The sequence below is a fragment of the Manacus candei genome, unplaced genomic scaffold (genome assembly GCF_025592945.1).
Source record: "Manacus candei isolate 608988 ecotype Guabito, Panama unplaced genomic scaffold, ASM2559294v1 h1tg000033l, whole genome shotgun sequence".
NCBI classification, from domain to species: domain Eukaryota; kingdom Metazoa; phylum Chordata; class Aves; order Passeriformes; family Pipridae; genus Manacus; species Manacus candei.
The window spans coordinates 13,066,528-13,079,073 of NW_026138081.1; positions in this window are offsets into that span (position 1 = coordinate 13,066,528).

Genomic DNA, 12,546 nt, shown 5'->3' on the forward strand with positions numbered 1-12,546 from the left:
CTGGAAACACACCTTTTTGTTTCTTTTCTGAGTTCTTGTCTCATGCATTTTGTTTTGTGTTAGCTATGCTTTTTCTTTATTCCCAGTGTTATAAAGTTGCTTTGCAAGCTAGTGACAACAAATTAAAAAAGGCCTGTGGTGTGTAACAAGGATAGAACACTTGTATTCTTATGTTGTTATTCCAATGACCTATATAAAGTAGTAAAGAACTCTTTCTTTTCTAATTCTTAAATTCAATGGACAGTGTTAGTGAAATTTTCACCAAGAAACCAAGTCAACAGTAAGGTCAAGCCCAGAACATGGCAGCAGGCAGGTAGTAAGGGCAAGCTGTCTTCCTATCTGCTACTTCCATCATCAATTCCCTTCTGAGAACAGTGTGTAGTGTATTCACTCCATTTTAAGATAAAGTGAAGAGAACTGTCCTGAGGTTAAGCAACAATCATTTACTAAATTAACTGGCTGTGAGAGACTGGACTGTTAATGGTTAATGGCTCAAAACAATTGTGGAGACACCAGTGTGCTTTGCTGAGGCCAGATTTGCAGCCCTCAAGGAGGGGAAGGCTACCAGCTGGGCTTTGGGGCTGAGAATAAGCAGATCCTGCAAGGCAGGATGGTGTTTTTTATCATGCTAATCGCTCTCCCTAAAACAGCTTGTTCAGTTGTAAAACTTCACCCCTTCCTCTGAGGAAGGTCTAATGGGGCATAATTGACTCAACTACATTGACAGAGAGGGAGCTGTCACGTCTTACAAGGTATCATTAGCCATCAAAGACCCCCAAAGCCCTCCCAGACTCCCAGGCCTTCCATCAGAGGACTGAAAGCTCACCCCCCCAGGGGAGGTGTCTCTGTGTTCCTACCTGGCCTGAGTGTATTAACCCACCTGACTTTGTGTTGAGTGGGCTTTCTCTCCCACCCCCTGTGGATCAAGACTTTTATGTTTTCATATTGCCATATTACTATAGATAATAACTGAAACGGCTACATGCCTGCTTTCCATTGCAGTCAAATTGTTCCAAAATAAATGCTACATTTACCAACACCAATCATTACATGTTTCATTCTAATCCACCCCAAGGGATCTACTAACAAGAACCTGGGTTACCCTCGACTTCTAGGGCAGGTTATATACTGGCTTCCAACAACTGCCCTAGCAACAGCTGACAAAAAGGAACTTCAGCTGAGGCTCCTAAAATTCTCACATGTCCCAGATCCTTTTGTTGAGCCTCAAAATCTTGCATTGAACCGCACAGGGAGCTCTTTCTCAATCTTGTGGCTGTTCTGTAACACTCAGGCACCTGTCAATCTTGAGAAAACAAGAAAGGAGGTCAAACAAAGTAGTATCTTTGCAATAATAAGGAACACGAGTTATGTTACCTGCTTCAGATGGTTTTAAGTACTTCCAACAGATATGAACTAGTTATCTTATGGTTTCATGAGTCCTAGTAACATGCAAGAATGAGTACTCCTAGGTTTAATCCTGTTTTAATAGGAGTCCCCTTTACCATCTCAATGTATAAGATGATATCCCTGACCTTTACCATAAAAAGACTGGTAGAAATTTACGTATTTGGCTGTAGTAAGTGTACATATGGATCTGTTTAAAAAATACAGCAAATTCTTTTTCCTTTTTTAAGTTTTCACAAGGAGGTAAAATTAGGGTAATGTAATAAGACTCAATTAAAGTTTGCAAATAATAAAAGATGTTCCAGAAAAGAGTAGATAAAGTTCTGCTTTTATTTTGCGACAATCAAGATTTTAAAGAATTAGGAGGTAGACATCAGAAACACTTGTTCAGCTGGATATTATATAAATTAATACTACAATAATAGCTCTTGGGTTCTTTTGTGTTTTTTTTTTTTTCTTTTACAGGACCCATATTCCTTAATAGTTAAAAATGATATGTAATACAAGAGAAACATTTACATGGAAAGCGAATTTGCAATTACTGTATTATGTAGAGGTTATGCTGAAATTAATGTCTACCTTATTCTTGAATTATCAAAGTATGTTAGCTTCCCTGTGTCTAGAAATAAACATTTTAATGTAATGTGAAGCTAATGTTATGATTTAATTTCCTCTTTTTTTTCCTGAAAATTAGACCAGAGCTCTAATCCAGAGTCTTGACAGTGAATAATGCTCCACGAGATGCCCCACTTATATTGTAGACTTCTGAAACTCAGTGACAGAGACAGACTTATGAAAAAACAAACAACCCACCCCCTCAAATTCAAACTTAATACTTTTTCTGCTATTAAAGTGTCTTTTCAATGTTGTAAACTTACAACATCCCTTTGACAAAAAATTTCAGACTACTGTTGAATCTCAAAAATATTTCTGGCTGCCTTTGCCTATCTCTGTAGCACTCTGCAATATTACCTGTACCTGTAGTTATTTAAAACTGATCTTAAAAATGGAGGCAGTGTTTATCCAACTGTGTGTTGGGCATTTTGTCCAGAAGGATCCTGGAGAGACAGTATAGAAAGCTTTATTGAAATCCAAAAAAGATTACATCAACTGGCTTCCCTTGACTAGGGAAGGTTACTTGACTAGGTGGGTTACCTTGTCATAAAAGGAAATCAGGCTGGATAAGCAGGACTCTCCTCTCCTGAAGCCATTCTGGCTCAATACATTCCAATTGCACTCTCACATAAAGAGCAGCTCCACCACTTTACCTTGCTGTCTTGTCTCTCCTAAAATGTACATAGCCATCCATAACAGCATTCCAGTCATGTGAGCTATCTCACCATGTCCCTGTAATTGCAACGAGATCATGGCCCTGTAACCACAGATGTCTAATTCTTCCTATTTACTCCCCATGCTGAGTGTGTAAAGCTGCGGGTGGGGATTCGACTCAATGTCCTTCAAACGAGCATCCTACGACCTGGCCTCTTGTCTGAGGGAGGCCTCTGAGGCTAGGCTGTGCTTGATGATATTATGAAAATATTGGTTTTAAAGAACTCCTATATATAAATTATTCTTAGTTATATTTATCCATGTGTCAGTTTCACCACTGCAAATGCTGCATTATGAAAGTCCCAAGAAGAATGATTGTTTTGGGAATTATTCATTTCAGACTACATCTTACCATACAAGACAGAATGCTTTTCCCCAAATATTTTCCCAGTGTTGTCTAATTATGATATAACAAATGTTATTCTGACCTAGCTAAATATTTAATTAATATTCAAGTAAATATTAGTGTAGGTCATGGACAATGCAAAGATAGCTGTCAAACTATTGAAATATTTGGTGTGTAAAGAACCAGGATCTGTTCTTTGCTAACATAATTGCTATATTTCTTCTGTGATTTAATGCTGACATATATAGAGAAAGCAATAGATTCTAGTCTGGTGCTTGTGGTTTTTTTAAAATTTATTTTCCTTTGTTGTGCGAGTTCATTCTCAGATATATAGCATGAAACATCAATAACAAAGAGAAAACAAATAAATTAAAACACTTTTTGTTTAACTATCACCTGTCAACTAGAGGATCACAACACACTTTTTTAAAAGTATTGTGTCTACTGAATACACACTGGAGTCTTTTCACAGACTTCCCTGTGCTTTGGATCAAGGCTTAAAGAATTAACCCTATTAGCAATCCAGTGAAGTAAAATATGCTTGGGGAAACTCAAAAGTAGAAGAGATACTTAAGTTATACACGCTGAATTAATAATATTGTGAATAGAACTGAAAATTATTTTCAGTCTTATGTCATGTACCTCAGACACATTGCTAGTCATCAATTGCAATCATTTTAAGACTTATAGGTTCTATGCAGAAATACATACTTCTAGTATTGTAAGAGTAATGAGAGTACTAAATGCAGCAGAATAGAGCAAAGTTAACCTGTTGGACTTCTGTTTGCACAACAGTATAAGAGAAATAGCAAAGACTCCACCTCTTCCCCTAAATGAAACTTATAACCTTTTATTTATCACCTTGTAGAAGAAAAATCACAGTTCCTCTTGGGGAAAATACATTTGGTAATTTAAAACAATTTACTTGGAAATATCTGTGAAACATTAAGGACAACCTGAAAAAGAAAGCTTTCTACTCAACATCCTGTCAGAATTATCTGATTCAGTGGTCAAATGAGCTTAAAATAATGGCCTTCAGAAACATTTTATTTAATTTACAGTAATTTTCTTCTCTTTTCACTCTTTAAAAAAAAATAGCATATTGACACAGTTTAACATTCTGTGGTTCAAAACAGTTCCAGACATTCTATGAAACAGTCCAAATCTATAAAATATGGTCTTCTCTAAACAAATCATTACATCCATGAGTAACTTTATGTCCATGAGTTATTCCAGGGATTTGCAGGGACTGTTTACACCTCCTTCCTTAATCATTCACAAAGTGTGCACATTAAAGGCGCACAGGTAAATGCTTGTCTGAATACTGCATCAAATCAACAGGCTAGGAGTGACAGGGTGTTTCAAATTCACCTGTAATTTTCATCAAGGTACTGTGACTTCTTAAAATCACACCCATGATAATGGTCACAGGATGCAATAGAATGTGTAGCAAGTAGAAGTCTGTACTGAAGACAAAGCATGGAGAAACATGTCTGGAAGTTATGGTTTGTTAAACTGTGTGCATGATATTTCACACCAACAGTATGAGAGATGCGGAAATCAATTGTATAGTACCAGGACTATGAAGAGTAAGGAGGACAGCTGGAAGTGACATGCAGGAGTTGCTTAGAAAGAGAAGAAAGGGGGTTATTTAGTAAAGCATTTGACTGTAAGAGGTGGTTCCCCATGTCAGTGCTGTAAACTGGGCCGTAGATAGCTGATGCAGTGATGCTGAACTATGACAGTGACTATGGAGTTATACTTTGGAGTGATTGATGTGGGAGCTCTTGGCACCACTGACAGATAATTAGGGAAATTGGCAGGGCTAGAGGGAAGAAAACTGAAATCTACTGTGAACATAAAGAAGATGAAAACCTGTTGTTGGGAGGAATATAAGGGCTTTTATCTCCAGTAAGTAAGGAGGGAATTGAAAGCTCTCTGATGAAGGTAGGAACTTAGTGTCAGACAGTGGAGGATAACCTGAAGGATGATAATTTGCCAAGCTTGAGCCTGCTGCCTTGTTGAGAGCTTGCCATTTGTAAATGAGAAGCTTTTGACGTGAGAGAAATATAGAGACAAAAGTACTATCTGCAAAGGTGGATGTTACAGAGATTCATGGAAAACATTGACAAAAAATGCAGTGTAAGGCTGAATGCTGTGATCTTTTTTAAGATGACTTGGAACTTAATTGAAGTTAACTACAACAGTTCAGTGTTAGCTGTAATAATAACAAGCAAGGCAATGTACCTTAGAGTCTTTCAGTCAGCTTCTGGAAATCTCATGCCCTAGATGCCTGTCACTGCTGAAATCTGCATTAAGCAAACTCTCCTTTGGACTCTATATTCTTTCACTCCAGTGAAAGTGCATAGGAGTGCTCATGTAGATTGGAGTGTCAAATACTGAAAAAAACACAGAACCCGAGAATAGCTGTGCTTGGTCAGACTAAAGGATCCTTCTAGTCCGGTATTGTGCCTCTGATGAGTGGAGATAGGGACAGGGTTGCTGGCAGGCATAGGAGAACCTAGAGATAATCGGTTACTATTATGGCGTTAAATCAGGTTACTTTCAGTCAGAGATTAAAAAGTTTTTATAAGTGTAGCCAGGCTTTATGGCAACAGATGTGCATTTTCTTCACTCACATAAAGTATACTTAAGGGACTTCATTTACCCCCTATTTCTTACCTGGGCATTCATTGTTTGACTGATAATTATAATGACTGCTCTTTGTACTTGGATTCTTTAGAGAGTGGGCTGTAGATAAAGTACCTTATACTCTTTAGTTGTTTATATCCTATTAATTTCATTGAGAGTTAGGCAACTAATTAGAAGGTACATGCCTGAAAACCTTTGATAAGGTAGGTCTTTGTCTCTGCAAACAGATGCTATACTGCTGATAGTATTGCAACAGTGTAAAGCTACAATGTGGATGGCTTTGTACATAAGCAAGGAACTGGACCTTAGAAAATCCAAGACTCTTTTTTTTCTGAATGATCTACAAAGTACTCTGCAGTTTAGAGAAAGTTGTTCAAGCTCAGCAGATCCTAGTTCTTCTGTAGCCACTTTCAGTCACCAAGATCTTTCTTTTTTCAAGACACAATTAGGACAATGTTTTCAAGACATTTATGGGAATACAGGACCAGATAATTAAAAATTAATAGAAAGGTAAAAAATCGATTTCTGTACAGTCTACCTATACATTCTTCTTGGCTAGGTAGGGAAACAAAACACTTTCTTGGGATAACGTGCAGTAAAGATCTGTTTTCATGACTATCTAAATGTCTTTGTCTCAGTAATATAGATCTCCTCTACACTGTATTATGGTATTATGGTATTCCACAAGTCCAGACTGAAAATGAATCTCTTTGTCATTTTGTTTTTGTGTCTTATTTCTGGCTTCAGATAGCAAGAAGTGTATTTTAAGGGAGATTTTGGTTCTTTTGGGGTGTTTAAATATACAGGTCAGCCAAAACATGCTTGATCTAAACAGTAATCCCCCAGGAAGTCTGTGAGACTTTGAATTTTATTATCGAAGTGAGTCTACAGCTAAAATGGTCTCCTTCCTTCTTATGTGCTATTTTCTCACAGTTACACTGGGGAGCAGAACCTGATTGTATAATAAAATTTACTTAGTATGCAAAATTCCAGATGTGGAATCAATGAAGTGCTCAAACAGAATTTAATGATGATGATGAGTGACAGATGAAAAATGAGCTCTGTCTTCTAAACCTGGACTAACTCAATGAAGCCATTGAATTGTAGGTGTTCACTAATTTCAGAAATGCCAGTAATTGCTTAATTTTAGTAAATTCAGTAAAAATCCAGTAAATGCAGCTTTAAAAAATGCAAATCATGAGCTTTCTCAGGAAGAACTGCCTCAATGTTTCTTTTTCAAAGAATATATTGTCTGTACTATTTATGCAGTCGATACTACACAGTGTGACCTATGACCCCAGTGGCCGACTAACAGCAAGGTGCCGGTGGGTTAGTATGAATTAATTGATAGTGAGGTACATACAGTGTTCTGGATTCTCTCAAGGGCAAAACACAATCAACTTAAAGAATTTTTACTGTATCTTTTACCAACTAAAACTAGCTTCTAGTTGCTGATTTGAGTATTCAGAGAGAAGGAAAATGTGCACAACAAGACAAACCCTAAGGAAAAGACTTGTCCCCTTTCTCCCAGATACAGTTTAAGTGCAATACCTCTCCACCCCATTTCCTAGGCTCAACTTCCCTCACTTTTCTTTGCCTGTAGCACCCAGTCCTTCCCAGTTCCTTTGCAGAGGTGATGGGTAGCACAGGGGGCCAGAGTTAGTGCAGAACCATTTATATCTGCTTCTTCTCAGGTCACCCATGTCTGTAGTCATTTGGAGGTGCCACTGCCCCAATTCATGTCCTCCCCTGGGCACTGCAGCTCCTACTAAAACTTGTTCAGGCCAAATACACTCTTCTAAACTTTAACAGAAACTGACAACTTCTTCAGAGGTTCTTTTTTTTTGTTTGTTTGTTTTTGTTATTTTTTTTTTTGTTGTTGTTTTTGTTTGTTTTGTTTTTTGTTTTGTTTTTGTGGGTTTTTTTGTGTTTTTTTTTTGTTTTGGTTTGGTTTGGTTTTTTTTGTTTGGGTTTTTTACAACCATCTGGCAGAATTTCAGAAAATTAGGAAATTAAATCCTTGCTACATATGGTAGCCAAACAACAGCTACATTAAGAAGTGATAATGTCGTGTCTTAAAAGATGACTGTCGTACGTGAGATAGGAGGGTCAGTGGCTCTGAGCTGGTATGAGAGCTCTTCACACAACATGTGAATACAGCAGCAAGAAGTTTCAGTCACTTTCTAATAGTGAGATTCTCTTTGTATCAGTGCATGGAAAGGCCTTTAGGTGTGCAATGGGACGTCCAACCTCTGGGTGGATATAGGTCATGACAGAAAATATACTGTTAGAGATCTCGTTTCAATATTTTTTTTTTTTTTTTGAGACTGAGAATGGTAGAAGTGATAGCTGCAGATCAGGTGGCAGTGATTACTCTGAATATTTGGTTCTGGTTAGTTCTTCCTCAGTTCTTTTTCAAAACTGCTACTTGGGCTGCACTGTCCATCGCTAAAGTAAATTTGCACATAAAATTGAAATTCTAATGAAGACAAAGTGATACAGTGATACCAAAAAGTGGCAGAAACAAACTTCTTAACACCAATTGGGAGATGTTAAAAAGGGCATTCTTCTTTATTCAACCTGATGGACGTTTACAGGATAGCTCCTTTAATCAAACATGCCAAATGACAGATGGACAGGGTTTTTTATTACACATATGTTTACATATTCATTAAATATTATCATTTATTTAATACATATTCATTAGTTTGTTTACATAGTCACACCGTTACTGGAAGTCCTTTTTTCATTTTTCTATGTCTTTGTCGTCTTGACGTCAGTTCTTGAGTAGGCACACCATCATTGTGTTCCACCAAAAACTGTTAGGTTTGTTCTTTATTTATCTTATTTGGGTACACAGAGCTTAGTTTACATCCTCTTTGTTTGAGTACATCCTTATCTAATTCTCTAGGACTTCTCTAAGATTATATTGTTCCTTATTTGGAGATTCTGGGATGCTGTGAGTAAAGTTTCTATTTCTTCTATCAACAGAGTATATATATCACTGTAGTCAGTTTAGGTAGATAAGAGGCTATGTGGGGATGAACATTATTTTTATTAGTCAACTTTTGAGTAAAGTCTGCACCAGGTACAATTCCAAAAAGTTCACTGCATCAGTCAATATATGACAGATATTTTTTTCCACTTAAAACATAGTTATTATTGTGTCTGCTTAAACAATAGCAGCTTTTCTCTCTTTTGAGGGCTGCTTTTTCTTTATACTAAGAAAAATAATCTGTCACCCTAACTCTCATTTAAAGTTCAGCCTGTTGATTACTCATAAAGAGCTTGGAGATGCTAGGATCAGGATCAAGGTCAGTATGTGTGTGACAACAGCTTGCAGAAATGGTTATTTTAAAAGCCTGAGGTGAAATACATATAACCAGTATTTTTCTTCTGTGAAATGATAAGCATATTTCTCCAGTTAATGAGAAACACAATCTTTCTGAACTTGAATTTTATCAACTGGATATGTAGGGTTTTCTCCCCACCCTCCAGTTGCTATCCTTCTTTTAGACAGTTATGCAAAGATTTTCCTTTCATTTTGCAACATGTGGTAATGAATAAATACCTTTCTTTGGCTAATTATCAAAAGTTACACTAACACTTATGCATTCAGGAATATTGTTCCATAAAATCCTTTGATTTATTTAACTAAATATGCTCTTTCCCTTACTATCTGTATAAAACCCTCCAATAGTCCTAAGTTTTTATAGATTACACTGATTTCTACAGTGACATTTTGATTATGAAACCTTTTCTGAAGAGAACTCTTGAACTAAGACTACATCTTTTCAAAGATAATTTGCTCTCAGTGCTGTACAGACAGCTGAGATACAGGAGTCATCTATACACAGCTGTATTGTGGCTTAGCAGATGACTATGGATGCAAAACAAGTTCTCTTGGTACAACTCAGTAGAAGATATTTAGGCTGAGGTATTTTATCTTTCATTTGTAAAGGGTTAAAATATTTCTTCTCAGCTGCACTCAGTAACTCATTAAAATGTTGTAAAACCTTCACAAGTCTGAGCCCTCTGTGACATCTTACTCTGAGCACCTCAGTCCAGGCGCTTGTATGTACAGGATAACAATCAAGCCAATGAAGTCACAGGCTTAGTCTTACGTGGCTCCTGCTATGTGGGAATGAAGGTGCTTATATGTAGGCTCACAGAATTAGCTGATAAACATAATTTTATATTGGTGAGTATTAGAGGCCAAAAGAAAAGCTTATCAGTATGGCTTTCTTGCAGCAGTACATGCTGCATACAGGGAACCAGTGCGAGTTTGTGTGTGCACAGACAGCACAAACACGCAAGTTTCACTGCGAAATCCCTTAAGGTCAGTAGTGAGAAGATCATTCAAACACTGATTTCCTAAAAGAACAGGAATGCGAGTAAGTCCTAAGAATGCCTCATTAGAACCAGGTAACACATGCATAACTGAAGCACATAAAAGTTTTAATGACTTTCCTAATGGGTGGAAGCAGCAGGTGCAGAAAACTTGCCTATTAGGCCACAAGCGATGAGTAGCTCTAATGCCCCAGACCTTTAGAGGTTTCGTTGTGTCTTGAAGCTGTAGGAATAACCTTTGTGTGTTTTTATGCCAGTGACTGCATCACTCTGTATGCTGTTAAACTTGTGGTTTTGCTGTGCATGACCTTGCGCCTTATTTGCTGAAAGTGTTTTGAGTGCTTTCATGGGAACAGAATTATTAAGCAATAGGCTTTTCCACGGAGTTTATCCTTAAACCATCTGAGAGTTTAATGAATATTAATATTCTACTGTTTTTTCTTCTGTTCTTCTTTAATAAGGAGGTAATATAATCCCCATTTTACATATGGAAGAGAAGTTCAGAACATTTCACATTAAAAAATGAGAGCCACAGTACAAGGAGACCAGGATTTTGGATTTCATGCTATTTGGTACATGCTGATTGCCAGCAGCTGTGAGGAGCTGGTGCCAGGCTGGTGGGGCACAGTTGTTTGGGGGTACTTGTGGCAATCAGTGTTCAGCTGGGTGGGGCAGGTGGAGCTTTTCAGGTGCAACCTGGGAGGAGCTTTAGGAGGCGGTAGTAAAAGGGGTTTGAGGTAACAGAGAATGTTTGGGTTTTTTTCTCTTCTGTGGAGCTCTCTCTTGTTCAGGAGTGCTAGTTGGGTTATGGGGAAAGACTCCTGATTCTGAGTAAGGGAAAACTGCTGAGAAGTGCCTGAGGAGTCTGAATGCAGGACTAGGGGGGAATGCATATGTGATGTTATGTTTAACTTGCCTTTAGCTAGCTGATGGGGAATACTGATTATGGGATAATGTACAGAAACAAAAAAAGATGAGTGTATAAAATCTTCCATTTCTTTAGGATTCCTAAGCTTCTAAACTCAGGGAACCTTTACATGGTTTGGAGCCCTCTTCTGAAGGTAAGTGTCCAATGTTCAGAGAATGTGCAAAACTTTATTGTATTTGCTATAATGTACAAAAATAACTGTGTGGAAAGACCACGTGAGAAAATGTTTGCTCTTTCTGTGTAAGGACACTGTTTGGGTTAAACATTTGATAATGGGGACCCTGGCTTCTTTCTTTCTGTAAGTTTTTGTCTGCTTCTAGTTCTTAGTGGAGTAGCCTGGTCTCTTGGACGTGTGATGTTTGCTATTTCTTTCCTTTCAGCACTTAGTGCAAATTAAGCTCTATACTCCTGCAGTTTTTGGTTCTTCTTGCCTCCCTGTATCTTCAGCCAGGCTGACCTATGCCCTTTATTAGCCCAGCTGCCAGCTCATAGTAACTCTCTATTGTATGAGTGTATTTAGGTCTTGCATGCTTGTCTTACAAGTTCACAATGCTTTCAAAATATGGATAACAGAAATTTTATGATGCTGGTGAGAGCTGCCTGTGAAATTAAAAGTCTGATTCCAAAGTCCAAGTATGCTAGAAAAATTCAGTGGATTAGCTATTACACTGTGCTTAGCAAATCAAAGTATTTTTTACTGGAATTTTTGCTTTCTGAAGTTCTGGAATTAATTTTTCTGAAACATGTAGCCTGAAGGAGCTACTCGACAGATGTATAATCTACAGGTGCTACAGTTCTGCAAAATTCTAAACTGTCAATGAGAAAGTATTTTTAAGGTTTTTTTTTTTTGCTTTTGCTTAGAGTGGCTGGCATAATCAAGTAACCTTGATTATGCATGATAAAATCAACACCTTTTTAATAGTTTGGTGCACAGTCCTTTGGAAAAGGCAAAGAAAAACGAACATTTTCTTGTTGGAGTCTTTCTAATACTCCACATGGAAACAAACGCCCTTGTTTTTCTTCTCTATTCATGTCTTTATGAGGAACTCAATCAGCTGTTTGGGTTTTCTTTGTTGGAAGTTAGCAATGGAAAAGAATTCCTTCATTAGGTGACTTAATGCCCCTCACCCTCAGTATAAGATTATTCTCTGTTGTACACTTATTTTGTCTAGTCTTATTTAAAGTGAGAGCTATGCTAGGACTTATGCTCTTTCCTCTGAATGACATTTCTGAAGCTGAAAATGATTAGATTATCAGGCATGGTTTTCTGCTTTACAAACTAAATTTTTATTTACCTTAATTTCATCTAACAATTCTTTGTGAGAACTTCTTTATTATGTAAAATAACTTTCAGCTCCTGAATAAAAGTTAGTCTGTTTTGTTTCCATATGTTTACATATGTCTCCAAGAGCTACATTTTCTATCAGTCTTTTGTTTCCATCTAATGGACCTAAGTCAATTTAAAATTTAAGGTTTTCTCTTCTTACTCCTGAATTAGTCCAGGAAACTTAGCAAATGTTCTTCTTCCCCCACAAAG